General features: G+C 38.7%; 3 long non-coding RNA genes across 4 annotated transcripts; 1 reads left to right on the forward strand and 2 right to left on the reverse strand.

Moving 5' to 3' along the window:
- Positions 1-394: 394 nt before the first annotated feature.
- LOC123468989 lies at positions 395-1531 on the reverse strand. The gene is made up of 5 exons (XR_006642420.1): positions 1449-1531; positions 1172-1386; positions 923-1054; positions 612-856; positions 395-545 (listed from the first exon to the last, which is right to left on the reverse strand). It is a non-coding gene; the product is annotated as an uncharacterized LOC123468989 (long non-coding RNA).
- Positions 1532-2080: 549 nt separating this feature from the next.
- LOC123468990 lies at positions 2081-4491 on the reverse strand. Its single transcript, XR_006642421.1, has 7 exons — positions 4333-4491; positions 3988-4106; positions 3733-3919; positions 2476-2620; positions 2374-2414; positions 2188-2303; positions 2081-2117 (listed from the first exon to the last, which is right to left on the reverse strand). It is a non-coding gene; the product is annotated as an uncharacterized LOC123468990 (long non-coding RNA).
- Positions 4492-4808: 317 nt separating this feature from the next.
- On the forward strand, positions 4809-5454 carry LOC123468991. Of its 2 annotated transcripts, XR_006642423.1 has the most exons (3): positions 4809-4976; positions 5039-5182; positions 5260-5454. It is a non-coding gene; the product is annotated as an uncharacterized LOC123468991 (long non-coding RNA). The 2 variants fall into 2 exon arrangements; XR_006642422.1 differs by having other exon boundaries at positions 5039-5454.
- Positions 5455-5968: the final 514 nt, after the last annotated feature.

The following is a 5968-nucleotide window of genomic DNA, read 5'->3' on the forward strand; positions in this document are numbered from 1 at the left end:
GAACGGCAGGTTGGCCGCAATAGTGCAAATGGTGTTCATGTCGCACGGCAGGTTCCTCAGCTGCAATGACAGGTATATCAGCTGCGACGACAGGTGCATCAGCTGCGATGACATGTGGATTATTTAAACCCGCACGCTGTTCCCACGGTCTTCCAGCGGCATTTCGAGGTTGCCTATTAGCAACATTTCGAGGTTGCCTTCCAGCATTTCTTGGCAGACGGACACCATCATGCCTTGGAAGACAAACATCATTGTGCTGTGGTGCCTCCTGATTCACAGGCATAGGTACCAAATCCTGATTGCAGAAAATAAGATTAGTACAAAAATAAAAATAAACAGATAAATACACTTACCCGAGCAGGTTCGAAAAATCCCTTTGCAACCTCAAGGGAACCGCTGAAGATTTATTTCGCCATTCCTCAGCAATCTTGTATTGTGCGAGATCTGAGTATCTTGTCCAATCTGTCGCCTCGTACGATGTCGGCCTATTTCTTGGTTAGAACGAAGAGCAGCAAAATCTCTGGCTGAAGCAGCCTCAATTTTTTCTAGATGTACAAGTGACAAAATAAACGTTTGATAAATGCGATCGAAATGCTAATTGCAGTACTCACTTATGAAATCCCAAAAGTTTCCATGGGCAATTTTGCAGCGAGCGTTGAACCACCTATTCCATGATTCTACGCGGTTTTTTGTTCGATCGTCATCATCGCATACGCTTATGCAACATTGGATCTACGGTGGTTATTGGATCGCATCCCAAGGCTCGTTCAGAGCAGTATGTAAACAACTGAGCGATAGCACCACGGACCTCCTGTGTTTCTCGTTCAAGATCATCTGCCGTTGTGTTTCTAATACACTAAGAAAGATATTAGTTTCAGCAACATTACCAAACACTGAAAACTGAAAAAGTTTTAATGATTACTTGAAACCCTTCGAAGATTCTTTCTTGAGGCAACAAAGCTAAGGCAATCAGCATCTTAATTATGCGACGGACGACCCCCCCAGCAAGATATGCAGCCGAAAGTCCTTCTTGGCAGGCTCTTCGGTAGATGGCCTGAAAGACCGAGACAAAAAAAAATGTTTCACTAACTCAATAGTTGATATAAGACAATAAATCATGCAATATTAGGTTGTTTTGTTCAATATTTCAATTTAATAAACGCTGTGTTACCTGTGAATAGTGGAACCAGCATCCGCGACTTCTTCCAGTTGGAAATGCATGTTGCATGGATACAAGAATGGCCTCTTCGTAATCGGAAATCATCAATTCAACTGCAAATCCATTACCGGGACATTCCGCCTCAACCACCTTAAAATTCTCCGCATAACGGAATCATACAGCGCTAACGTTTTCTCCGTCATCAGCACGTACGCAATCGGGAACGACTATAAGACGGCAAATGATCAAGTTATTTGTGTTCAATGGTTTTGTTAAAAACAAGGCTTACCTTTCCGTTATACATGATATGGATCGTGAAGAGCTGGTAGAATAAGTTAGGCACAGAATAAAACGTCCCATCACTGAGAATCTCTGAGCTGTAAAACGGATTTCTGACAGGACAGCAAGTGATAGGAAGATAAGGGCTGATCCAGTCGCTGAAGAAACGCGTCCATGAAAAAACAGCGATGTCCCATTGATCGTATGATTAATAAACAAGAGATCTAAATTTAACAAGGCGTCAAATGGTTTGCAAAAAAATAATGGAACTAACCTATACACTGGATACTGTTGATGCAGCCTCTTAGTCTCTTCCGTTGTTTGTGGGATCGAAGGCTGATTTGCACGACGTCCTCGTTGCATGCGTCGCTCAAGGCTATGGTTGTAGCCAATTACGACATCTCCATGTCTACATAAAAAACATGTAATAATTGAAAAATTTAGGTACAGTAAATAGTGAAACTCTACCTTTCTCTGACTTCTTCAAATGTACGTTTAAGTCCATTACGTTGTTCGACAGCAAGCTTTACACACTCGTTAACGACTGCTTTCTTTCTTATTTCTTCCGTTTCGTTTTCATGGTAGTGCTCGCTTCCGGTCTTGAAATACTGGTGGTCCGTCTGTCTCAGACGGGCGAGACAACAAAAGATTCATATTTTCGGCATCAGAAATATTTGGACTGAGCACAATAGAAAAAAATTCTTTAAGCAATAAATAAGACAACAGGAGTGTTTTAGCAAGACATTTACCTTCTTTTATAGCGATGGAATATAAAGTTGTCCGCTGTCACGTAATGGAAACCACCTTTACGTTCTCCTGGTACCTGACGAACCGCAACAACAACATCCAACTTTCAAGCAAAATGCTGGAGAAGACGAAAAAATTATTTAAAAAACACAAAGCGAGAAGCTTAAGAACTACCAAATATGACCTACCTTAAGTTTGGAAGTAAGGTCAAGAAAAATGCTGTCAGAAACTGATAAAAAGCTAGGGAACAGTAAATACGAAATCAAACTTGGAACTGTGAATTTACGTACTGCAGATTGGTGTATGAAAGTGAAAGACGTAACAAGGACTGTAATATAGGATTTCCATTTCCTCCAGAATTCCGGTTAAGCCGATGAAATCATTTTCCTTTTCCAAAGACGCCGCAGGTAGGGTCAACGTCAGCTTATAACAAATCTAAAGTTAAGAAGAAGAAAGAAAGAAACTAGGCAAAATACCGCTGAAGGAAAGTGAAAAGTTTGTATGGAACAAATTACTCGACGTGCTGAATGATGACGTAAAGCAACAAGAAAATTAACGACTATAATTTAATCGTACAGTATCCTGCACAAAAATCCGAACACCGATTTAATTTTTTAAAGCCACCTATTGGCGGGGTAAAGGGTTTTTGGTTTGTTTTTCTTTAAGAGGGAGGGTAGACGGGGTATGGACACATAGGGCAGGGTTGGGTAAGTCTAGACATTTTTTTTATGCCTTAAGGTATTACGCTTTAAGGCAAGTAACAGGTTGGGACATTTTTGCAACCCCCAGGGTGGTGTGTTTTTTTAAACGACAGTTGGAAATGTTGGACTTAGGCTGTGTTATATTCTATACCCAAATAAATTAGATAGCTGCCTGTGCACAATGTTATCAATACCGATGGCATATGTGTAGAGGCTCTGATTGCGACGCGGTAGATCAGTGTTCGATTCCCGATACGGAATTGCGAAAATATTTGGTATCGTTATAATATTCTTCATTCGAATTTGCTGGGAATATTAATTACTTTAAAACGAAGGGGTTTATTATTTTTTAAATTATAAAATATAAAAAAAAGCACATATTGCTCGATAAAAATTTGTTTCATATATAATCGATAATTTCTCTTAAGGTTACCACAATTATTTAACACCTCATCTGGAATCGAACACCGATCTCCAGCATCACACTCAGAAACGCTACACCTACGCCATTGACAACGACGTATATGTTCACAGGCAGCTGAAACATAAGCTAAATTGTTTCGGTAAGAAATATTACTAAGCCCAAGCCCTAAATTTCCAACTGTCGTTTAAAAAAAACACCACCCTGGGGGTTGCAAAAATGTCCCGACCTGTAACTTGCCTTAAAGCGTAATACCTTAAGGCACTTTTTTTAAATGTCTAGACTTACCCAACCCTGCCCTGACGTGTCCATCACCCCGTCTAACCTCCCCCTTAAAGAAATACAAACAAAAAACCCACTACCTTGCCAATAGGTGGCTTTAAAAAATTAAATCGGTGTTCGGATTTTTGTGCAGGATACTGTACCTCTTCTGAGTAAGCAAATGGTACACGTGAACCTGAAAAAAATGTCAGAATTTCATTTCATTTCCATCATTTTTTTCCACCACCCTCTTTTTCCTTTTTCTTTTCTTTTTTTTTTGAACGAGCTTTCTGTTCCTGTTCAGAAACTGGTATTTTTCTAGCTCTATGAAAGAATATTTTCCTCAATAATCTAAAATAAAATGGATGTATATTAGACCATAGTTTTTGATATACAAGACTATAACAATGGTTACTCACAGGTCAAGGTACTGAACCACTGATTCTCGTGTAGTGAAAAGGGGTTCTTCTTTATTTGTTCCTGGGGAGCTCCAGGGTGACGTCAACAGTTTGTCAACTGCTTTGGATGCTGTGAAGTACTAAAATAGAAATAAAATTGTGAAAAATGTTTTCCAAATAGTGGACGCTTTTGAAAAAATGCATCATTCACAGAATGATGACACACTTTATAATTAACTAAAGCCCATGACTAGGTAAAGGTCCTTAACTCGTGCCCGAGGGTTTTATCGTGAACGGCGTAAACTGGAAAATCATACACGGAACAGAAACAAAAATGTGTACAAAAGGGATCAAACTTAATCTTACATCTTTTTTCTTTTGCCTTAGATACTTTTCTCTTTTCTACTTTACTAGCCATTTTTCTCTGCTTGAACTACCAAAATAACTTGTCAGTTACAGAAGACAGAACACGACTTCAGCAAAAAGCAACAACGGTGCAAGACGTCATTGGAATCTGACGTGGAACAGTTTCTAGCAGACGATACCTTGCAGACGATCTTTTCTTCCCATACTTTTTATTTACACTGGCTATATATTATATATATTTGGGCAAGACATTTCTTCTTGACAGCGAAAAACATTTGAAATCAAATCGTATGAGTTATAAGGTGTGCCCAACTTCAACATTACTGGAAGCTGTACGAGCAATTATTCTTCTCAATAGCTGCAAAATGCCCCTTCGGAGGTTGTCTGCAACCAACATACGAAAAATCGTAACAAGCAGTTCTATTAATCAACTAACTTTCCCCGTGGATTACCAAGTTCTGAAAATCGTTTTCGTTTACAAATGTTCTGTTATTGAACATAAACCCTCTGGTTACAAGGTGTGCTATAAAGTTGGTTAACATGATAATTGCAGTCAGGAAGAACTTAAGGCAGCTTTTGTAGGCTTGGCTAAGAAACATCATCCTGACAGTAATCAAGAAGCTGATTCAGCAAAATTCCAACTGGTACCAATTTTTTTTTAAATAATGTATATGAAAAATATACTATCCTAATTTTTGGCATTTAGATTGAAAATGCATACAGAAAGCTCCAAGAAAAATTCAGCAATGAGATCAAGAGATCAGAATTATTGACACACAAAGACAAAAATATTGTAAACAAAGACATAACTCCAGAAGAAAGTGAACACAATCTAGAACATGATATTGAAGTATTTATGAATCATCATACAGGAACCTCAAACCATCCAACCATCACACTAAATTTTCTCTGTGCATTCATCTATAGCATACAGCCCCACAACACAGGCAATTCCTTAATTATGAAGGCATTGGGCAGGGTACACCTTTTCAAAGAGAGAAGCAATACCAAAGACATCAAGTTAAGAAAACAGTGGAGAATGTGTATAATCATCGTATTTCCCAAATTCCTAACACCGAAGAAAATTCACTTATTCGGAAAGATAATATAGCAGCAAAGAAATCCAAAGTTCACCTTCTTGACAGCCGTGCCCGTCAAATGCGAGTTCGTTCTTACATACGACATAATCAGTAGGGTTAAATGTTTTTTTTTTTCATTTTAGCGTATTGCAAGTCATTCGTTCATTTTACAATCATATATTTGCTTAGAAAAATATGTTATACTCACTCTTTGGGAAATATAGGTATGACAGATTATTCAAAATGCTGGGGTAGGTATATCGGGAACTATTAAAAAACGAACGGGTAGGTGTGTCTATCAACTTTTAAAGCTGGGGTAGGTTTGTCGGGTTCTTTTAAAAGAAGGGGTAGGTATGACGGCGTGTATTTGTCAGAGGGGTAGGTATGTCGATTAGTGTTTACAGCTCGGGTAGGTTTGTCGGGTCCTATTAAACGAAGGGGTAGGTATGACGGCTTGTATTAATCGGAGAGTTAGGGTAGGTCAATCATCTTTTAAAGATGGGGTAGGTTTGTCGGGATCTATTAAAAAGGGGTGAGGTATGACGGCTAAATTTTTA

This window comes from Daphnia magna, unplaced genomic scaffold, assembly GCF_020631705.1.
Source record: "Daphnia magna isolate NIES unplaced genomic scaffold, ASM2063170v1.1 Dm_contigs488, whole genome shotgun sequence".
NCBI classification, from domain to species: Eukaryota; Metazoa; Arthropoda; class Branchiopoda; order Diplostraca; family Daphniidae; genus Daphnia; species Daphnia magna.